The 24248-nt window shown below is 46.0% G+C and overlaps 1 protein-coding gene across 7 annotated transcripts in view; it reads left to right on the top strand.

The window, feature by feature from the left end:
• The window catches only part of PALM2AKAP2 (PALM2 and AKAP2 fusion), a 443327-nt gene that overhangs the window by 272322 nt on the left and 146757 nt on the right, over nt 1-24248 (top strand). The window lies entirely within an intron of this gene.

A 24248-nucleotide genomic window follows, 5' to 3' on the forward strand; every position in this document is an offset into this window, starting at 1 on the left:
CTCAGTCCTGCTGACCCTGGGAAGGTTGGCCCCTCATCTACCATGCACACATCAGGCCCCATCATATTAAGGTCTTACTGTACATCAGCTGGATCAGAACCAGGGACACTGGACCTGAGTACAACTTTGCTTCTGGAAGGAAACTGTCCAACTATTTCCATTTCTCAACCCTAAATCAAAAACTCCTTCAGACTAGGGAAAATAACTAAGACCACAGAGGTTTCCCCCAGGTGCTACAGGCTCAGTTCTCTTGACAAGGGTGTGTTCAGGACCTAATTGGCTTATCAAAAGGGTTAGATTCCAGATTCATGCTGGAAGAGAAGGTGTTTCCACATTTGCTGGACACATGATGTCATTTTCCCACCTGTTTCTGGCCTTTGTCATTACCCTCAGAATTAACAGAGATCACGCATAGCACCTTGAATTATGGAATCCTTGTTAAATTAGATTCTCATCTGTTCTAGAACCAGCATTTATTGGTAAAATTAGAATCCTCAGGAAAACAATATATAAGTCCCACACATGTGGCCTTGGACAAATGATTTAACTTCTCTAAACCTTAATTTTCTTCATCTTTCAAGTAGAACCAACAACCCCTACCACAGATTTTCTTTGAGAATAGATTTTTTTTTTTTTTGAGAACAGATTCTTATCTATTTTTAAATGTATATCCACTTGGGGCACCTGGGTGTCTCAGTTGGTTGAGCATCTGACCCTTGTTTTCAGCTGAGGTCATGATCTCCTGGTTCCTGAGTTTGGGCCCCGTGCCGGGGTCTATGCTGACAGCGTGAAGCCTGCTTGGGATTCCCTCTTTCCCTCTCTCAATGCCACTCTGCTTTTGCTCTCTCTCTCTCAAAATTAAATAACCATTAAAAAAATAAATAATTTTTATTTTTTAATAATGCAATGCCTTCACTAAGAGTGGGGCCTGCTTAGGATTCTCTCTCTCCCCGTGCCCCTCTCCTCCATTTGTGTGCTCTCTCCCTCTATAATAATAATAATTAAAAAAAGAAGTATTAAAATGTTTGAGTGAGAGAGAGAGTGTGAGTGGGGAAGGATGAAGAGAAAAAGAGAGAGAATCCCAAGCAGATTCTGTGCTGTCAGCACAGAGCCCAACACAGGGCTCAATCTCATGAACCATGAGATCATGACCTGAGCCGAAATCAAGAGCCAGATGCTCAACCAACTGAGCCACTCAGGCACCCTGAGAATATTTTTTTAAATGCTTCATGCCTAAAATAATTGGAAGCAGGGAATTGACCAATACATCAGTGTTCTCCGTAGCATTATTCCCAATAACCAGATGTGTCCATCAACAGATGAATGGATAAACAAAATGTGGTCTATCTATATAATGGAGTGTTATTCAGCCTTAAAAGGGAATGAAATTCTGATACATGCTACAACATAGATGGACTTTGAAAAATTAGGCTCAGTTATACAAGGCAGACAGAGAAGGACAAAAATTGTATGATTCACTAGATGAGGCACTGAGAGTAGTTAAATTCATAGAGACAGAAAGTGGAATAGAGGTTACCAGGGGCTGAGGGCAAGGGAGGAATAGGGAGCGAGTGGTTTTGTTTGTTTGTTTGTTTTTTTTTTTTGGCACATCTTTTTTTTTTTCTTTTCTTTTTATTTTTTTTTCAATATATGAAATTTATTGTCAAATTGGTTTCCATACAACACCCAGTGCTCATCCCAAAAGGTGCCCTCCTCAATACCCATCACCCACCCTCCTCTCCCTCCCACCCCCCATCAACCCTCAGTTTGTTCTCAGTTTTTAAGAGTCTCTTATGCTTTGGCTCTCTCCCACTCTAACCTCTTTTTTTTTTTTTCTTCCCCTCCCCCATGGGTTTCTGTTAAGTTTCTCAGGATCCACATAAGAGTGAAACCATATGGTATCTGTCTTTCTCTGTATGGCTTATTTCACTTAGCATCACACTCTCCAGTTCCATCCACGTTGCTACAAAAGGCCATATTTCATTCTTTCTCATTGCCACGTAGTATTCCATTGTGTATATAAACCACAATTTCTTTATCCATTCATCAGTTGATGGACATTTAGGCTCTTTCCATAATTTGGCTATTGTTGAGAGTGCTGCTGTAAACATTGGGGTACAGGTGCCCCTATGCATCAGTACTCCTGTATCCCTTGGATAAATTCCTAGCAGTGCTATTGCTGGGTCATAGGGTAGATCTATTTTTAATTTTCTGAGGAACCTCCACACTGCTTTCCAGAGCAGCTGCACCAATTTGCATTCCCAGCAACAGTGCAAGAGGGTTCCTGTTTCTCCACATCCTCTCCAGCATCTATAGTCTCCTGATTTGTTCATTTTGGCCACTCTGACTGGTGTGAGGTGATATCTGAGGGTGGTTTTGATTTGTATTAGGGAGTAAGTGTTTAATGGGCACAGAGTTTCAGTTTGGGATGATAAAAAAGTTCTGGAAGTGGAGAGTGGTGATGGTTTTACACCATTGCAAATGTGCTTAATGTCCCTAAAACTGTACACTTAAAATAGTGTATATGTTACTGTATATGTACACAAAATAGTGTATATGTTAACTGTACACTTAAAATAGTTTTATGTTACATATATAGTAGCCCAATAAAAAGTAAATGCCTCCTGTAGTACCTGGCCATTGAAGAAGAAGAGAAAAGAGCTAAAAGAATTAAGATGCTACTAAGTGTTCGGGATGGGAGTCCATACTTTGAACTACTGGTAGCCAAGGAGCAGGATTTGAGATGGGGTTTGGTAGGAGGAGGAGACCAGGCTAGGAAGGAGGCAAATCCTTCCTAGGAGCAGGAAGGAGCAGAAGGAGCAGGAAGTGCCTAAGCAAACAGGAAGTGCCTAAGCAAACCGGAAGTATGCAGTGATGGAGGCTGCCTGGTGATGTGTGCTCTGTTCTGTTTCCTGTTGAAGACTGGAGGCAAGACCAGGTTGCTAGAGACCTGGAGTCCAGGTCAACCAGGCCGGACACCAGGCAGAGCAAAGGCGCCCAGGATGTTTGGGCAGGGAAGACGGTGGGCATGCTGTTTGCAGGCAGATTCACATGGGTGCTGCATCAGACAGATGGGCTGGTGCGTCAGAGAGGTGCAAGTCAGTTAAGTGCTGCCTTGGGGCCCCGGGATGGCGGCGGGCCATGGGGCAGAGGGGAAGGGAGGGACTGGAGGCCGATTTCAAGGGAGACTTGATAAACACGATTCAGGGGGAAGGGGAGGAGGTGACAGAGTATTAAGCGGCCAGAACAAGAATAGTTTAGCCCCAGAGCCAGGCCTCCTGCATTCAGATACCAGCTCTGTTTCTTGGGAGTTGTGTGACCTTGAGTAGATTGCTTAATCTTTCTGTCCTTGTCTCTAACACAGGGGCGAAGGCTATAGGGGTGGCTCTCTCACAAGGCTGTCATGAAGTGAAGTGAGGTGGCATTGGTCAAGTAACTAAAACAGTGTCTGCTACAGAATATATACTTGCTGTGATTATCTATTACATCTGGGTGGTAAAGGTATGTTGGGGTCTGTTACATTATTTTTTTATTTGGATCTTTTTAGGCATCGCATTAAAATAGTGTGCTTTAAAAAAGATACTGTGAGCCATGCTTCTTAAAGCTCATGTTTGACACATTTGGCGTCTTGTGAAAGTGCAGGTTTGCGTTAAGCGGGTCTGAGGTGGGGCCCAGGACTCTACATTTCTAACAAGCTCTTGGGCGGTCCGATGCTGCTGGTCTGCTGGCTGCTCTGTGAGTAGCAAGGCTGTAGAGGAACGAAGGCCCACCAATGTTTCTAGAAGAGGGGACTGTCCTGGTTATCTTTGGCTGCATTACAGATCCCCTAAACCTAGTAGCTTAAACCAAAAACGTTTATCATTGTCATTGTTATATTATCATCTCTCGCAGTTCGGGTGTGCAGTTCTTGCTCAAGATCTCTCATGGGGTGGTCGTCAGGGGGTGGCTGGGGCTGGGGTCGCCTCAAAGGCTTCCTCACTCCCGTGTCTGGAAGGCACTGCTGCTGTCTGCTGGGACCTCAGCTGAGGCTGTCAGCCAGGACACCTACCCATGGCCTCTCCATGAGGCAAGGGACTCTTCACAGCCCAACACCTGGGTTCCAAGAACAAGTGTCCCCAGAGAGAGATCCAGGCAGAAGCTGTGTCCCGCTTTGTAGCCTCACCGCCAGAGTCACACAACATCCCTTCTGCCACATTCTGCGTTAGAAGCAAGTCGAGATTGAAGGCACAGCGTTGTGATTATACTTAACAATACTGCAATAAATACTTGAAAGTTGTTAAGAAGACTAGATCTTAAATGTCCTCACCACAAACAAAGAAATGAAAAGGAAGACGTGGCCAGTAGGTACCTTTGAATGAAAAGAAACGGTGTCGCTGGCGGCTGCACGAGCCTTAGATTTCCAACACCCGTGTTGCCATCCCAACTCTGTCACTTCCGGGCCAAGGAATGCCCGTGCGTATCATTTGACTTTGAACCTCAGCTTCCGCATTTGTCAAACTGTTTTCTTCTTTGGAGATCTGAAACTTTGACGAGGCCACGTACTTGAACGAGCCCAGCAAAGTGGCCGCTGCTCAGTAATTGTCGCTTGTTGCTGAATAAGAGCTACGGAGAAGAGGTTGGCATATTTTCACGTCGGATAGAGGAGTGTGTAGGTCATCACTGATAGCTAACCTGATGCAGGAGACTGGGAACTATTTTGAGTGATTAGGCCAAGTAACTATGTATCCATACATTAAAGTGTGATAGATAACAAGGATTAAAAAACAAACAAACAAAAAGGAGCGCTTCACTAAGGCCAGGGAATGTGCAAGGGGAGGGAGGTTAGACTCTGTCTTCAAGGGAGAAGTGTCAAAAAGTTTGCGGACATGTCTTAAATCCACCAAGGGCTTGCTTCAGGACGTCTAGCAAGAACAGAAAGCTGAGAACAAGTGCACCAGGGACAGCTGACTTGGTTGTGTTCAGATTTGTGGGCTTGAGGTTGCGGTGGGCCAAGTGGCGCTCTTTCTCCAGCAGGCAGGAGGGCGTGTGAGTAGCTGGGAGTCTATTTCTACCACCAGACTGACTTCATGAAAGCAGGGACTGGGCCCTTTTCTCTCCAGCAGTCCCAGCACGATAGTCCCACACAGTGCTCGGTGCTCAAAAAGGACCCTGTAAATAGTTGTTGGATAAATGAAGGGGTGAGTGAGTGAATGGGGGAGGGGCTAGGGTGGAGGCTCAGAAATTCTGGAAACCACTCCCAGCATTGGCCTCTCTGGCATCGCTCCCATAGAAAGGGACTCCTTTGTTCTCTCTGAGGCCATGGGGGGCCCAGAGGTCTGGTCTGAGCAGCAGCTTCGGGCTTCCCCCCCACCCCCCACCTCCTGCACAACCATGGGCTGGGAAACCTCCCTCTTGACTTCCACTAAATGGAAACTGAAACTGGAATTTCAGGAGAAAATAAAAATCAACAGTGGCTCTTTTGATTATGATGCTATCTCATTTCTAAGCAGCTCACCCTATTTCCTGTTTATTGCCTCTACCAAGAGCAAAAGTGACCAAATCTCTGAGCGGAAGGCTTTCTCCGGGGACCTCGAGCCAGATCAGGAACAGGAAGCCGCCAGGACTCTTCTGGCCGGCCTGGCAGTTTTGATCATGCCTCGGGTGGGGGTGGGAAGTGTGGGTTTCTGAAAGAGCCTTCGGTCTGTGGCCGGCCTTCATCTCCCACGCGTGCCAGCTCCCAGTGCCCAAGTCCTGGGGACCTCCTGTGAAGGCAGAGAGAGGGACCTGGGGAGGGAGGCCCCCGAGGAGAGCAGAGTGATGTTCAGGGCTGCCCGGGCAGCTGTGTGTCACTTTGGGAACGCCCAGCAGGAAAGGCGGTCCGTGGCAGGCCTTTGGTCTTCGTGCAAATAATCTGAGGATCTCCTCCAGCAATAGAACAGGGTCCCCGGATTTTGGGGGAGTGACTGTAGACTCAAGTCCTGTCCTGGCTACAAAACTGTGGAGCTTGCCACAGACAGGGGGACACATGGGGAGTTAGGGGCTAAGAGAAAACACGATCGGAAAGCAAACGAACAGCTGCAGGGTTGCAAACCGCAAGGCCCTCTGATCCACAGTTCTTCCCTGCCCCTCCCCCTCACACACATGTAACACATGCACACCACATGCATGTACACACACAGCACATGGAGACACTTGCCCACACGTGCACACGCGTGTACATGCTGCACACGTACACAACACATGCATATACATGGGCACATGCCACACATTTACGCCCACTACGTACACCACACATATATGCATACACGTATAGCATGGGTGAGCACAAACATGCACAAACACACACACACACACACACATACATGTGCGTGTACACAGCATGCCACGCACACGCATCCCTCCCAGAAAGGATCTGTGAAGATGGGACATTTCAGCTGACACCTGAAAAATCAGAGCAGGTGCCAAGAGCATCCAGGCACAGGGCGATTGCAAAGCCTCCGCAGCTCCCCAGCTGTCGTCAAAGAGGACAGTGTGTGGGGCTCCCTCCACATGCCGGGGGCTTTCTCCAGGGCTTTCTCACCTCCAGGACTGTTCTCTCTGAAAAGTCCCTCCCACTCTGTCCTAACCTTCCAGCGCCTTTCTCATTCACTGTAACCCCATTCACTCCTTTCACTGTAAATTCACTCACAGAGTTAGTGGGTATAAATATTGACCCACGAACCCACGTGCAAGAAGCAACTCTTTATTGTCTTTAAATCAGATTCTATTGGACGCCGAGCTCCAGGGCTGCTGGCCTGGCTGGCAATTCAGTCTCAGTCTTTCCTGGGACCCCCTGCGATGCAGGCTTGTGCAAAGATGCCATGCTCACCTAGGGGCGGGCCCACCATCACCACCCCCAGTGATTTGTCCTGGGACACCTGTGTTCCAGCCCTCACAGCCCCTTTAGGAAGTCTGTATGGCTCCTGAGCCGTGCTGGGGGATGAGCACCTTGGCAGAGGCTGGCAGCCGGCTTCCCTACACAAACCACATTATTGCCCTGGACAGCTCTCCTCCACCCTCAGCCCAGAGGCAGCCTCTGCAGCTCCCCTCTGCAGCCCCTGCTCTCTGCCCACCCATCCTCCAGGAGGCCCAGCTTGATTTCCTTAATGAACTTTGGCTTTTGCAAAAGACCTGAAAGCCCACTGACCGAAAGCAGCTTCTGGCACAATCCCTCCTCCACCCAAGCAAGAGAGCACAAAACCCACCCACCTGCTAGAAATGGAAAGGAGGGTGACACATAGGAAGCACCCACACAGATGTTTCCTGGACCTTGCCGTTCGGGTCTCTCTGTTCTCAGGGATGCAATCCACCCAGCCCCTGAACTTGAACTCCCCAAGAACAATGCTTCTCTAACTATCTGTGGTGAAGCATCAGATTTTATTTTCTTCTTTTTAAGTTTTCCAATTCATCCCAGAATGATAATTTTGTAAAGTACAATGACAGAAATTTTTTAGAGAGACAAACAAAACCCCCGCAGAATGCAGGTACCGTTTTGTTTTTGTTATTATTATTATTAGGTTCAATAAATTGCTATGTAAGTTTCTAAGTATTTAAATCCATTTGTAGCCTCACCTCATCACTGCCGGGTATGGGCCTCACACTTTGAGGAACACTGCTTTTGGAGCACCCAGGAAGACAGTGTCTCCTCACCTCTAAAAAGGAAGAGCTTACGGGTGCCTGGGTGGTGCAGTCGGTTAAGCGTCTGACCCTTGATCTCTGCTCAGGCGGTGATCCCGCGGCTTGTGAGTTCCAACCCTGCATTTGGCTGTGTGATGCCACAGAGCCTGCTTGGGATTCTGTCTCTCCTTCTCTCTGCCCCTCCCCCGCTTGTGCTCTTTCTCTCAAAATAAATAAATAAACTTAAAAGAAATTTAAATGGGGAGATTAGTGAAGTATAGACTCTTCAAGAGGTTGAGGTAGAAGGCAGAAGCAGGGACAGCCTTGCCCGGTGAGCTGAGAAACGAAAATTCAGCCTCCTTTACAACTCCTTCCAGTGCAGAGAGAGGCAGGACGGGCCGGGGCTGGAGCCCGCCTCTGGAGCACACTGCCTGGCAGTGCTTGCTGGCCCTGCCACTCACTGCCTTGACTCAGGATGAGTTAACAACTCTGAGCTTACCCACCTGCACGATTAAGATAGTAGCATTATCTCATAGGGTTGTTGTCAAGACCAGATGCATTAGTAAGTGGATGATCACACAGAGGGGTGCTTGCTATTACTAAAAAGTTTTCTTAGAATGAAAGCTTCAGGAGGGCAGGGATTTTTATTCCCTGATGTTTCCCAAATGACTGGAACCATGCCTGGCACACAGTAGGTGCCCAATAAGTATCTGTTCAGTGAATGAGTCAATCTTGTAACCCAGGCTGAGCTTCAGACAGCCATGTTTATCCTATTCTTCGTTCTGTTGGAGAAGGGGAGGTCTGTTTGCCCTCTGTGCTGATACCCTACTTGATGTCCGGTGTGTGTTTTCTAAGCCTCAGGCCACTGGAGGCTTTTGTCTCCAAAGCCCCACACGTTCAAGAAAGACTTGGATTGCCTGTCAGGTCTGAGCCCTTCCCGGGCAAGGTGTTTAGGGCTGGAGTCAAGATCTGTTTTCACAAATAGATCTTCTTAGGCTGGGATTTAGAATCATCAAAACCTGGTTCCAACCTGTGTTTCTAGGCATTCTGACCCGCCTCGTGGTACACTGCTCCGGTAGGGATCCCGTGCCCTGCTCTGGGCATGCTCTTCCTCCAAGAGGTCCTTCTCGGCTCCCCCAGGGTGAGAGATGACTCATTCTACCAAGCCAGGTGTTAATGCCACCTGCTCCCTGGAGCTGGCCCCAGTGTTCGACCAGAGTTCATCTCTCTCCCTCACATGTACTCATCCCCCCTTCTACTCTCCCTCTTTCGAGGGCTCTGTCATCTAATTAATTATTTGCACATTTGTCTCTTTACTAAGGTGGAACTCCTTAAGGACCAGGGGCCACATCTTGAACCTCTGTGAAGAGCATTGGTTGTTAACTCAGAGACTGGCTTATAAATAAAAGTTCACAGCGTCCACGTTTTTGGTGGGTTCCTACATGCAGGTGTAAGGTCAACAGGCTTCTCTTCAGCCACATACAGGCGTCGATCAGAAGGAAACAAAAGCCCCATGCCAACTGCCCCAATACCACTTTTCTCCTTAGTCTGGGGTATTTTCTGGACAGTCTGATGGCATAGGCTGAACAGTGGCTCCAGTCTGAAGGGCTGTGCTGGTTAGGGTGAGTATTCCTCAGTCTGAAGCCAGAGGCAGAAGGGACCATGGTTTGTGGGTGAACTTAAGAGACAGAGGGCTTAGGGCTCTGAAGTGAGGCGTCTGGCTTCCAATCCAGGCCCTGCTGCTGACTGGCTGGATGCCCTTGGCCATGTTTTGTTTTTTTTTCTGAAAGCTTCCGTTTCCTCATCTGTATAATGTGGATAATGTTAGAACCCCACTGGCGGTCTACAAGGAGTACCACAAAGATGCTAATCTTTGCAGGTTCTGGCATGGTGTGGTGGGGAGAGGAGGCTCACAACCTTACATCACTCCAGGCCCCATGTGCCCGTACTGTATCACTGTATTTCACAGCACAATCATGAGGGTTCAACAAGATAACATGTATAGGGGGCTTAGCACACTGCTCTCCAATGATAGCTTGATAAACATAAGCAAAAAGACTCAGTAAATACAAAATACTATTAGTTAGAATGACTAATCCGTGAAGAAACTATGGATGAAGTTTCTAGGCTAGGCCCTGCTCTACTGTCAGCCTTGCATCCCATTAAAAAAAAAAAAAATCCACTTCATTTTTATGCTGCAAAATGCCACCTTGAATTTATTTATTCTAGTGATTAAATGTCACAACCAAACAAACCAAAAGCATTCCATAGAGATCTGCTAACCCCTACTATGGGACAGGCAGTGTGTATCGGTCAGCTTTCTCTCTAAATTAGGCTGCTTAACAAGCAGCCCCAGCAAAGGTTTCCTTCTCACTCATATTTGATATTAGATGCAGTGTGGTGGCCACTCTGCTTTCAGTGTGTTCATTCCAGGACCCAGGGAGAAGGAGCAGCCTCTCTGTGGGACGTACCATTCTCATGGCATTTTCCTGCCACAGGGAAAGCACCTAGAATCATTAATGGCTCTAGAAGTTCATATTCGGATGTGGCACATGTAGTTTGTATTCCATTAACCAAAGCGAATCATATGGCCAAGCCTCGTGTCAATGGGGTCGGGAAGCAAACCCATGGGGCAGCCGTGCAAGTCTCTTGGCAGTGGGTGGGGATATATAGTCCTCTTATAGGGATGGCAGAAAATAATTGGCAATAATAATATAGTCTGCCACATGTTTTCATGAGTGCTATCTAATTTTAGTCTCTTGATAACCCTATGAAGTAGGTATTATTATCCCCATTTTATGGAGTACAAAATTAAGGGTTGGTGCTATATCCTGCTATATCCAGGATGTAGCCAGTAATTAACAAGGTTGCCTGACTTGAAGCTGGTTCCAGTGGTGTGTGGCCAGCCCTGGCCCAGGCAGCCACTTCTTGAAGATTCATTTTCATACGGGTGTTGTCTTTCAGGAAACATTTACTAAGTACCTGCCATGTGCCTGGCACTGTGCTAGCACTGGGAACAGGGTGATGTGCAAGACAGGCGCTGGCCCTACCCTCATGGAGCCTAGAGTCCAGTGGGGGAGGAAGGCAAACAAGAAGCTTGTACGTATGTGTGGTGCTTCCCCAGGAAGATCAGGTGCAGTGGGAGCCATGATGGGAGCACCTCTTGATGACGGTTTGCAAGCTGAGAGCTGCAGACAAGGCATGTGGCTCCCATCTACCTGGCAGCGTGAGTGCCAAGAGCAGTTTGGGGTTCAGAAGTCTAACGGGCACTCACGGGAGCTCAGTGCAGATGGGCACGTGCCCAGCTGGTTGCTCGTGAGCCTTGCTGAGGCAGCGGTTGTATGGCAGGGTCCTATGATCATGTCTGATCCACAGTCCTTATCAGCCTCTCCTGGGGCTTCATCCACAGTGGACACAGGGAACAGCCTCACATGCCACAGAGAACAAAGGTCCGGAGACTTCAGTTTAACCCTGAGAAAGAAAGGGAAACCTAGGTTTGATCTGACTTTGAGTCAGCACGGCGACACATGTTGCTGACTTGCCAGAGCACCCCACTCTCACTTCCCTGAATGGTTTCCATTTTAAAGCCATGGTAATTAAAAAGAAGAAGGAAAGAAATCCCCTTTCATGGTTTGCAAAATGTACTGTAAGAGTAAGAAAACCCTTTTTCTTATCACAGCTGCCCGTGTCTTAGAGCAGGGGACCCAGCATGTGGCTTGTCTGCAAGCACAACTGATTATGTCGTGAAAAATTGCCCCTCAAACAAAGATGGCATGTGTGCTGCAAAACAGGCCGCCTTGTAATGAAGCAGAACCCCAGCAAAAAGCTGGCACAGCCGCGGACTGTCCCTCTGGGGATGAGGAAGCCATCTGAAATGTGAGCACATCTGTTCTGCGGCAGAACATTCTGGCTGAACATCACCTCTCCAGGGAAATGTTTTGGAAAGAGGGGACTCTATTCTTTGGGGTTTTTTATATTTATTTATCTATTTTGAGAGAGGGGGGAGAGAGAGACAGAGAGTGTATGAACATGAGCCGGGGAGGGGCAGGGAGAGAGGGAGAGAGAGAATCCAAGTCCAACTGGGGACTTGATCTCATGAGCCATGAGATTATGACCTGAGCCGAAATCAAGAGTCAGATGCTAAACCAACTGAGCCACCCAGGCACCACTGAGGGGACTCTATTTTTAGTTCAGTTATGGACACACACATCCTTGAAAATTTCAGAAATACCACAAAGCTAAACATATCTATACATATGTATGTATGTATGTATGTATGTATGTATGTATCTATCTATCTATGAAGACGTACACGCTTCTTTGATTTTATCTGAAAATTGCAGGTGGACACATCAATGTGCTTTGAATTTATACTCCCTTTAAAAATTCAGTCTTAGAGTTTAGAAAGGAGCCTGTTCTGAGCTGACAGACTCAGCCCCAGGCCATGGTCAGGACCTCTTTGCTGAGTGTGAGACCCTAGGGGAGCAAGGAAGAACTCTCCATTGCTGGGGAACCATGGGGCCTGGGTTTGCAGGGTCAGCCAGAGGGGGAAGAGAAGATTAAGCAATCATGTCCCATGCCCCATGCCTCAGTAATCAAGACAAGTAATACTTAAATGCAATATTTTAAACAATCAAATTAGCAAACTATGGCCATGAGCCAACTGCCTATGTGTATAAAGTATTATTGAAACCCCTTTTTAATCGGAATGATTCTGTGTCTTATTGAAACTAAGTTCATTGCACCCCTAAGTTTTATGCCCAAGGCAAGCTCGAACTCACCTCCCTGCAGACATAACCCTGCCCCAAATCCACTCACTCATTCCCTCGTCTGTCCTATCCCTACAGAGTGGTAGGCTCCAGGAGTTAGAACTAACAGTTATTGAGCATTTATTATGTGCCAGCCCCTTATGTAAGCCTTTACACTTATTGGCTCATTTAATCCCCCCCCAAATCCCATAGGTAAGTACAGTTATTCATCCCATTTTACAGATGAGGAAACAGGCATTGAAAGGTGATGAAGCTTTCCCAAGATCAAACAGCTAGGAAGAGGCAGGGCCGGGGTTTATATCCAGGCAGTCTGAGGGCTTAGAATGGTGGATGGTTAGCGGGAGGAAGGATGACTCAGCTCTGGGAAGCCATCATAGAGGACATAAGGTGTTGAAGGATAAGTAGAAGTTTGCTAGACAGAAAAAATAAGGACAGGCTGCAGTGAGTGTTTTAGAGGAGCAAGTCCCTCAGGAGAGGTCCTTCCTGGCTTCTCCAGGCCCAGGTCCTCCTATGGCATCAGAACAAGAGCAAAATAACCAGCATTTATTGAGTGCTTACCCTGTATGCTGGGTATTCAACTAAATACGTTATCTGTAATATTTCATTAAATCCTCAAATCAACAATGAATGGCTACTCTTAATTCTGTTTTATAGAGGAAGAGTCTAAGGCTCAAAGAGGTTAAGTAACTTGCTCACGGTTGCACAGATAGTAAGTGGCTGAGCCGGCATGCAGACCCAGTGGGCACTGTTCACATTGTGGTCCGGACAAAAACCCAAGAACCTTGCACCAGAGCTGCAAACTGAGCCAAAACACTGCGCCAGATGTTCTCAAACTCCATCATGCATCAGTATCCCCTGGAGGGTTTATTAAAACAGATTTCTGGATCCCACCCCTAGAGATTCTGATTCAGGAGATCTGGAGCTGAGCTAAGAATCTGCGTTTCGAACAAATTCCCAGGTGATGCTGATGCTGCTGGTCCAGGAACCAGACTCTGAGAACCTGTATTGACTCTATACGATACAGCAACCGCACGGTGCTGCTCTCCTTAGCTGCACCAGGAAACACGAGCACAGGAGTAATGGAAAGAAAATGCTTCCTACTTAGTACATAGATCAGAATCAACCCACTGCTGAGTTTTCGACCTTCCTGTTTATTCCAGTGGCTTTCTTTTCTCTGATACTTGCATTGAGCTTCTTGATTATCCAGGCTTTTAATATTGCTTTCTGCTCATGTGGACTTTAGTGATTTCCCCACATACTGGTACTTCTGCAGAATTAGGCAACCTCATGTCCCACCACGTCTGTTCCAAGCCTGATGTGCTTCCTGGATTGACGTGGACTCCAAGCATCTAGAGTGTGAGGGAGGAGGAGCACGATGGTCATGTGTTTCCTGGTGGTTCTTGAGGCTCCACAAGAATTTAATTATACCAACTAGTAATTCATTCTGTGTATTCGTCAGGAGTCTTGAGATTACCAAGATTTGAACTGGACTGGGAAAATAGGGCACTTACTGACTCACAGAGCCTGGTCACAGGAAGGGCAGGGTGACAACTGGGATGCAAGTGTGACTGACCAGGGCTTCAAATGCCACTGGCCTCTGCTCTTCAACCCCTGCCTCTGCCTCTTTCTGAGTGTCAGCATCATCCTTTTGGGCAGGCTCTCTCCTCACAGCTAGAGACATGCCTGCCATCGACTGTCAAGCCCTGCATTTTCAGCCCCACCTTGAAATAGGAGCAAGGAGACAGGGTTCCTGGATTCTGGGAAGAGCTCTGAGTGGCCCAGCTTGGGTTGTTGTCCACCCCTGGACCAGAGCCCTTGGCCATTTTGGATGTCTACTCATGTCCAATCTGGGATAAGGTCAGACAGGTTTTTAAAGGATGTGAGATCTCCCTCCAAGCACAATGTTGGAATGAATGAAGGATCATTTTCCAGGAAATTCTGGAGGAGATGCTGGGCAGGAAGAGAAAACCCACAGGTGAGTGGGTAAGGGAATGGAAGGATGCATGTCTTCTCAGAATCAGGACTGCGCTGGCAGCTGTGGTAGATGAAGAGAGGTAAATACAGAAAGCCCGGTCTCCCGGGGCTAAGCAGGCTAAGACATGCAGAGATGTCTGTGAAGGTAGGTAGGAATGTCTGTGGTTACAGCAGGAGGTAGAGCAGAAGTATCACAAAGGCTTTGAGAAAACCTGGGTTCTTCTTGCCGGGCTCACTTACATACCCACCAGCCAACTTGGGAGCACCCACCAGGTGTTAAATAACCTGCCTGCACTCAACGAACTTAGTGAAGTGACATGCCTTTGGGTGGCATTCAACCTTGTCCCCAGTTAGCCAGGTACTCACAAAGCTGTTTGTACAGCTCCTTGGGAAGGATCATGTGTATCATGGCTGGTGCTGTCCCCACCCTGCTCACATGGCCACATACCTGTACCAACTCAGGCTCTCCTAGCCCCTTCCAGAGTAATTTCATGGAGGATTATTAGTCGGTCCTGTGCCTTCTGTTTGCTTACTCTGAGCAGAAACCCTTTTCCCATCCATTTATCTCATGACCATTGGCTTCCTTGACATTCTCCCTGGGACTCCTTGCTATCCCAAGATGTGACTTCTAGAGCTTTTTAAAGAAATGGAACAATCATCACAAATCCTCCTGAGCCATTTGGCCATCATTGCAAATCCTTCTGAGCCACTGTGGACACACTTGTCTCCATTTCTCTAGTTGAGTGGTGAGCTGATGTGTGGTGGCACTGAGGACAGGAGGCCCATGTCATCCCATTGATTCCCTTTTTGTCTTTTCCACATGGCTCTCTCTGCTCCAGGTCTCCAATTTTAAGTCTACCAGGAGGGCAGAGGAGGAATTTGAGGGACAGGATGGCTTCAGGAACTCTGTGCAGCAGTATGGGATCTTTGTCACCCATCTGTCCCGTTCCACTGGCAATGACAATGGGAATGCCAGTACACTCCCCCCTCACACACACCACACCAACCTTTACAGAAATGCAGTTCACCAGGTTTAAAGTTGTCTGCCATCACCTCTGTACTTTCCATATTGACATTACCTTTCTCTCTGCCTGCCTTTCCAAGAGCTTCTTTTTGGCCCCTGTCTTTATTACCCTTATTCCTCATACTTGGCCACAACAGGTGTCCAGTAGATGAACTATCTCCACAAATGGAACTAACGAGGGAACCAGCTCAACTCTTAATGTAAAACAAAGGGGTGGAGTCAGAGCAGTATCCATCCTGCCAGTTGCCCACCATGCTGCTGGGTTTAGGGAAAGGTAATTCAGAACACCTCCTCCGTCCCCTTCCAATTCAGAATACACTGAAAAACAAGACACGATGACTTTTTTGTGTAAAGCTGATTAGAAAATGTGGTTCAGATCTGTGTGCTGAATACATCCCTCACCTGAATTAAACCCTCCTACCCAGTCTCAGGCAGATCTGGATGACCACAGGCCTCCCCCAAGAGCAGGCTGCAAGAGAGAAACAAGTGTCCTTGGAATGCTCCTGAAAGAGTGGAAAGGCCATACCACACAGGCTCAGTTCCCCTGTCACACCTTCTCTTGAGTGGAGGCCTGCTCTGTGCAATCTGACCCTCACCTGTGCTCCGTGCCCATATAGGCCTCTCCACCCTTACTCTTCTTGGCTCTGAGGTGCTGGGGCTCTGGAAACAATGGATACTCCCCTGGTATGTAGAAAAGAACCAGGCTTTGGGCCACGAGTCCACCCCTTCCTGGTGTCCTTGGACAAAGTCGTTCAGTCCCCGTGAGCCTCCCTTTCCTCAGTTATAAAATGAGGTGTCATCAACCTTGTCTGTCCCTGGGCTAAGATGACCTCAGTTACTAAACTACTCGAATTCTTATGTGAGGAAAATTCTTTCTCAAGGTGATTTGGGGATCAAGCAGGAGGATTTATACAATTTGTAAAGGGTTCTGCATGTTCCTTGTGAACACGGAGGCTCGGAGAGGTAAACACCTTGCCCAAGGCCTCTGCCTCTGATCCCATCTCCCCTAGACCAGCCCCTGCCATCTTGAGCTGCTTTCTTGCCACGTCTCTGCTCTCTCGAGCCTTCGGGCTCATCCCGGCGGCTTGGAGGCAGGTTAAGCTGTGGCTAATAACGTCCACCTGCACCCTGCATACACCAGTGAACAATTCAATAAGTGCTTGTCGGCTGCCTGGGTCCCAGGCACTCCTGCCGCTTTAAAGTCTAGGAAGTCCATGAAAGTCTGGAAGGGGAGCCAGAAAATCTGAGTTTGGGTAGCGGTCTGGCCATTTACTGTGAGGTCCTGTACAAGTCTGAGTTGCTCCCCTGACCCTCACCAGCCCCGGAGCTATCTTAAGGATGTTCACAGCAGGAAAATGCCTCTGAGCAGGTTACGAAGTCATTAACACCTACATATACCTGAGCAAACTTCTCCCTAGTGCCTACCTGAGACAAGGGTGGTGATCAGAGAGGGAATTGTTTCATTTGGTTTGGTTCTTAACCAGGAAGAGCCAGCCAGCTGTCAGCCCACTGAGGGTTTCCAAGCTACATCAAAACCAGACTCCCTTAGTCCTGAAGAGGGGATGGCAAGACAGGAAGATGGGCACCAGAAGTGTCCTCATCTACTTAGAAAATTTTCCCTCGGCTCCTCTAAGCATGCATGAATGGGTGAGAAAATGGTCCTCTTGACGAGCTGAACAGGCTTTTGTGGGCTCGCCTAAAAACCGAAATTTATTCCTTCAACAAAATGTGCTTGTGGTTTCCAACACCTGGCTAACGAGTTGGTTTTTGTTAATATGTAATAGTGGATAGAAACTGTTTCCCTCTCTCCGTCTCTTCCACATGCTCTTCCCTTTTTCTTTTCCCATGCCATATGTCCTCTCTCTGTTCTGTCCATTCACATTCTTTTTTTTTTTTTTTTTTAACGTTTATTTATTTTTGAGACAGAGAGAGACAGAGCATGAACGGGGGAGGGTCAGAGAGAGGGAGACACAGAATCTGAAACAGGCTCCAGGCTCTGAGCTGTCAGCACAGAGCCTGACGCGGGGCTCAAACTCACGGACCGCGAGATCATGACCCGAGCTGAAGTCGGCCACTTAACCGACTGAGCCAACCAGGCGCCCCTGTCCATTCACATTCTCTCTCCTTTTCTCTCTCTCCTCTCCCCCTTCCTGCTCCATCTACCTGTTCTCGTGTTCTTACCCCAGTATCCCACAGCCGTCGAGGATGACTTTGCAGAAATAGAAATGAATGTAGGAAAATATAAATAAAACATAAAAGTCTCAAATGATATAGAACCTGACTTAGAATCTGCTTCCAGGGCTGCGTGGTGAGAATTTTAAGCTCAGCGGTAGATATTCACAGTTGTACTGCCTTGCGTCAGTGAGGCCCTTTGGGCTTAATTCCTGGGAGGGAGGGGAAAAGTCAGTTCAGTCTAAGAGCGTGTTAGAATAGGCATGTAAACATGGCTGCTAGAATGGCGGAGGCCAGTGTGAGGCGGGAATGGCCATTTTGACTCTGGGAACAGATTCCTGAGCCTGCATTTAGTGGCCCTCAAAGTGACCTGTATGTAAAACAACATCCAAAGTAGTTTTAAATCTAAGAAGATCAGGTTTTGGACATTTGAATGATTTATCACCACAGACTGTGATGTGGGAAGAACACTGCTGAGTTTATTCTTGTTTGATGAATTGCTTTTTTACTATGTGAAATATTCACATGATTCAAAATGAAAATGTTATAAAAAGGCACACATTGAGATATCTTATTTGGAAAGCACGTCCACTGCTGCCCCTTCTGCCACCCCCCAAAAGATAACCACTTTGCGTTGATTTTTTTTACCAATGTATGCAAATATAATCAAAATCAAAAATGTATTCTTGTTCCCTTCTAATACAAAAGGTGTAATACTACCTGCAGAATTTTGCAGTTTCATTATTGTTTTTATTTTATTTAATGACATATTCTGTAGAGTTTTCCATGTCAGTACATATGAACATATTTACACACACACACACACACACACACACACACAGAGCTGCATACTATTCCATTGTGTGCATGTACTTCATTCCCTCTTGCAAGCTCTGCCCATTTTATTGATCTTCCGGTGACTCTCAGCTGTGCACTAGAGTGTAGGGACCAATCAGAAGCCTGTGGTGTGGCAGTCAGAGCCTGGAGACCCGGAGACACCCCTATTGCTAGGAGACGTGGCGTTCTGTCTGAGGCTAGTCTCTCTGGACATCACTGTCCACCAGGGGATATTCCGGTTTAAAACTGTGAGTCAGGGAACCTGGTAGCATCAAGGAGATCATTTATACAGAAAACAAGTATTGAGATATGAATTTATTGCATACATCACTGTATGTAAGGTCCTTTTCTTCAACATCAAGAAGTGAAATATCACTTAAGAAATAATCCTAGAAAGAAAGAAAGAGAAAGAAAGAAAGAGAGAGAGAGAAGAAGAAAGAAAGAAGAAAGAATCCTGATGAGGGGCACCTGGGTGGCTCAGTCGGTTAAACATCCGATTTTATTTTGGCTCAGGTCAGGATCTCACGGTTCAGGAGTTCAAGCCCCACATGGGCTGTGCACTAACCGTGTGGAGCCTGCTTGGGATTCTGTCTTCTTCTCTCTGCCCCTCCCCCACTAGCTCTTTGTATCTTCCACAAAAATAAAGAAAATTTTAAAAAAAAGCAAAAACCTTTTTTTAAAAAAAGAAATAATCCTGATGAGATACTACAAATTCACCACAGGTGTCTATGACTTCATCTCCCCTTTTGGTCATGACCATTTTTTGGAGCTAACTTCTCCATTGACTTTGAGATCCTTAATCATCTCTATTGTTAACGATTAGAACGGCTAAAATAAACTAGTATAGTGAAACATATCTCTGGTCTCTTAAACGGATCTTTAAGTAACAAATATATTTCTCAAAATCTCCTTGCGTGTGTAATTATTGCAAATCAAACGTCTATTTCCATAGAGAACTGACCTTTTAAAGACAATACAAGGCGGCTCCTTTTAGAACTAAAGAATTTATGCTTTGCAACTTTAGATATTTAGTATATTAACTTTTTAGAACGCAGGGCACATCTGTAGACTGTTCCTACCCTAAACATTTGCTGTCTATCACAAGATAAATTCCCTATGTGTAATATGCTTAATTGTCCTTTAAAACCCTGAAGTTTTGGTTTTTTTTGTTTTTACTCTACTATATACCTTTTAGTAACCTGACATCTCTTTCACCTCATTAAACTGGCTTCAAATGGTAAAACTTCATCAAATTCAGAAGAAATTTGACCCCCACCAAAATCCAGATCTGAAAACAGTTAACCTTAAGCTGTGGCCAAAAAAAAAAAAAAAAAAAAAAAAAGAAGAAGAAACGATAAAAGAAAGCTAATAAAGCCTTGATTTAATGTGTTATTTGAGTCAATGTTTGAGGAATTGAATTGAATGACAGAAAGCTGTGTGAAAACATAGGGGAGAAAGTGAATTTGGTTAAATATAATTAAATGTGTTTTCTTGGATTATTTTGCTGCAGTTCATAGTGAACCTCCCAATATTACAGTAATTTTCTTGGCCTTGATGTTTGATCTATCTTAATTTACCTGTCAATACTATGAATAACAGAATGCACTTTCAATGGTGGCTCTTAAAAGAGGAATTCCGAAAATAAAAGGTCATAATTGCCTACTACGAAAATATTCCTAGAGCCTTTCCATCAGATGTGAATTTGATAGGGCTCCTTTATGTCTGGACTTCCCCTGCTCAACATTTTCTCTGATGTTCAGGCACATGTAGACAATTTTTCTGTGTGACAGCCCCTCTGACTTAGATTTTCTATTTCCCTTGTGTTTATGCCAATTAAGCCAAGCCCCAGGCTGTGATTATGACATATTTTCGGAAATTCATTGTGTAATAGATGTTGACAGTTTCCTGCACTGTTTTCCCTTGGTCTTCTTTCCTCATTTCTCTAGAATCCTACCCTTTCCCTTCTTTGAAGTCTGTGTATGTGACATTCTTTGAAAAGAGGTTTCATACATTTGGGTTATTGTAATGGGTAATTACATCAAAGGAGAAAGCTCCAAATCACTGACATGGAATGACAAGTTCTAGAAGCATTTCCTAAAACACACGTCATCCCTTTCCAATAGATGTTTCTCTACCATTTATTTTGTGCAAAAGTTCATATTTGGGGTCTGATGCTGTTTCCTTTCTCATGAACTTTAAAATAAATGTTTTGACTTGAGTAATAATTTATAGAAACAGAATCTAATATACATTCAATGATAGGCTATCACTATGAAGCTGGATTTGCTTATGGTCTTTGGTAGAAGCTGTGTGAATATTTACATTGTTAGGATTGTATGCCTACCCTTTTATAGTCTGCTTTTCTTTTTCATAATGTGATTTTCATATACACATGTCTCTGAATTTTTTAGCTTGGGATAAAAAATTTTAATCTTTTGGCCATTACTTTGATATATTTTCTCCAAAGTGAATTATTATGTCAAAGAATACAAACAATCTTACAGTTTCCTGGAGTGCTTTTGCTACAGGTAAGAGAAAATTGTATCTCAACTGGCATAAACAATAAAGAAGTGATATAATCACCCACAGTAAGAACTCCTACAGTGGGGCTGCTCTGGAGTTGTTTAAAAAAATTTTTTTAATGTTTATTTATTTTTGAGGTGGTGGGGGGGGAGAGACAGAGAGAGACAGAGAGAGACACAGAATCCAAAGCAGGCTCCAGGCTCTGAGTGGTCAGCATAGAGCCTGACACGGGGCTCGAACCCATGACTGTGAGATTGTGATCTGAGCCAAAGTTGGACGCTTAACCAACTGAGCCACCCAGGCGCCGCCTCGCCACCTTAAAATTTTTTTTTTAACTTTTATTTATTTCTGGCAGTGGAGTTGTTTATTTTCATAACATGGGAGCATCCTCCAGAGCCCAGCTTGCTTCCATACTTCTGTTCTGCCATCCTGAAGGGGTCATCTGTGTCACTGAGCAGCTGTTCTCATGGTCACAAAATGGCTGCCACATTCCAGGCATCACCAGCCCCCATAGATATGGCAATGTTCAGTGGATGATGAGAGGGATATTTCTTCATACATGTATTTTTTTTTATTTTTTTAACGTTTATTTATTTTTGAGACAGAGAGAGACAGAGCATGAACGCGGGAGGGTCAGAGAGAGGGAGACACAGAATCTGAAACAGGCTCCAGGCTCTGAGCTATCAGCACAGAGCCCGACTTGGGGCTCAAACTCACGGACCGCGAGATCATGACCTGAGCCGAAGTCGGCCGCTTAACCGACTGAGCCACCCAGGCGCCCCATGGATGTATTTTTTAAAGAGCAAGGAAATATTTCCCAAAGGGCCCTATCTGGCTTCTCTTTCATTGTTCATTCAGTGTTTCATTTCATTGGCCAGTGCCTTTTCTTTTTTTAATGTTTATTTATTTTTGAGAGAGACAGAGCACGAGTAGGGGAAGGGGCAGAGACAAGAGAAGGAGACACAGAATCTGAAACAGGCTCCAGGCTCTGAGCTGTCTGCACAGAGCCCAACGTGGGGCTAGAACTCAGGAACGGTGAGATCGTGACCTGAGCCGAAGTTGGATGCTCAACCTACTGAGCCACCCAGGTGCTCCTGGCCAGTGCCTTTCCTACACTAGTCACTGGCAAGGAGCATAGGATTTCTATGGTTGATTTAGTGAAACACAGGGCCACATGAAGGAGAGCAGCTTACCTGGACCGGACGAGTTCTGTTCTACAGAGGAAGAATAATTTCTGCTACACTTCCCTTCCATGTATTCTAGATCATTATCCCAAGAGACAAAATCACTCTATAGTACCAATCTGTAACGTCTAAGTGTGCTTGTTCCCCTGACAAAGTTGAGTCTTTCTCGTTTTTACTTATCATCATAAATTTCAAAGTTAGTTATACATAATGAAGGTATTATTTTAATGTGTGTTTCTTTAATGATAGCCAAGGTATATGCAGTCCGTTTAGGATGAGTTAGTCTATTTGCAGTTTCTTTAGTGTTTCACATCCACTAAATTTAAAAACCCCTATGTATCCCCACACAATTTTTGAGTCAGAGGCCATATCTACTAAGTAATCCTATATTGCAAAATCTTCCTTATAAGAGGTCAACGTGTATAGATAGGAAAAAGCAAGCAAGGAAACAAAAAGGTTAAGGAGATATTCACTGCCAAGGCATTCCAGGTACTTTCAGATTGAAGGGCGAATTGAGCCTGGAGCAAGAAGGACACCCTTTTGGCAAATGGCGAGTGGCCGTCTCCTGATGGCCCCTCCCTGCTTCCAAGCATCAGGTCTGCTATCCTATCATCCTGCCCCACAGCGACTGGAAAGGCAGGCAGCTGGGTCCTTCCACCTGGAGCTTGTCATAAATCTTCTCCAACCCTGGAGGATGCTCCAGCCAGCTTCTCACTGTCCTCTCTGGTTGCCTCACTGCTACTCAGAAGACCTTCTCCTTTGTGGTCAAGCTGGTGGGTGACTACTGTTTCACTGTTACTCCCTTATTATTGTGTACACATCCCCGGTTCCGTTTGCCTCGAACACTCACATTCTTCAGAGTGGAAGACCCTAGCTAAAACACCAACAGCAAACAGCTTCTTCTCTAGTATTTGCCACTCCAAATAAGTTATTTTAAATACATTTTTCTGGTTAGAGACCCTTAGCAAGGGTGCTTACTTCTATCGGGGTGAACAAGAATGAGGAGACACAGGGCTCTGTCGTGCCCCACTCTTAGCTCCCTGTGTGGACGTCCACCCAGAGAAATTCTGCAAACTGCTTCTATTGGCATTCAAACCTGGTCCGTCCTTTCATGTCCCATCCAAGCTGCAAGTTGCTGGAGGTGGCTGCCTCCTTCCCCACGGGCTATGTGGTAACATAGATCATAATTCAGTCTTTCTCCAGAGATCCCCATCCTAATCTAAATGCTAAGCTGCCACGTCCGTTAGGAATTGTCTCTCAAAAACATCTGTGGAAGGGGGAAAATACACTTTTTCCCTCTAAATTCTTCTTATTCCAGGATGGAAAGAATTTAAGGGAAAAACAAACTCTTGTGTTCATTGCTGTTTAACCCATTGTCTCCTTATGGTTTGGCTAATACAAGTCATCGTGAAGAAGCAGCGGGCTGCCCTTCAGCATGTGGGCACAGGTGGGTGGTGCAGTGCAAGCACATATTTCCATAGGGTGTCGTCAAAGCACTTTCCATAAGTGACCTTGAACTGACCCCAGCTGATGCGCCCCAGGGTATAATCCAGAACCAGCCCTTCAGAGTCTTAGTCCAAGCTGCAAGAGCTACTTTTAAAATGGCTCGAAAGTTTAACTCTCCATCAAAGCAAAAGTGGAGAGCCCTGGCTAACTAGGACAAAGACAGCTTCTCTTTACCCCAGTAGGCATCAGACCAAAGCTACAAGTCATTTGAATGTGGGAGTGTAAATCGGAGTCAGTGACATTGCCAGAAACTGGCACATTTGTCAGAACACCTTGCCTTTTGTTTGTTGTGAGATCAGCCTGTGCCCAGAATCCTGTAAGTGTGTGGTAATATTTTTACTCTTGGAGAAAAAAAATAAGATGATGTTGAAAAGCTTTCTTTTTGTTTTCCAAATTTCCCATCAGCACTGAGTGATTTGTTTTCCATGAATGTAGGACTTCATCTTTGGTTCATGGGGACTTCCTCTAAGTTAAGGCCCAGGGATATGGGCTCCCTGAGAGCGATTCCCCCTTCCCTCTGGTTCTGCCTGTTGGGGATGAGGAGGCCTGGAAGCATGGCTTGGGGTGGGACCAAGTCTGAGAGAGAAACACTCCTGTGTCCCCAGTTGGGAAGGGAGCCAGGAT

The sequence above is a fragment of the Panthera uncia genome, chromosome D4, assembly GCF_023721935.1.
Source record: "Panthera uncia isolate 11264 chromosome D4, Puncia_PCG_1.0, whole genome shotgun sequence".
NCBI lineage: Eukaryota > Metazoa > Chordata > Mammalia > Carnivora > Felidae > Panthera > Panthera uncia.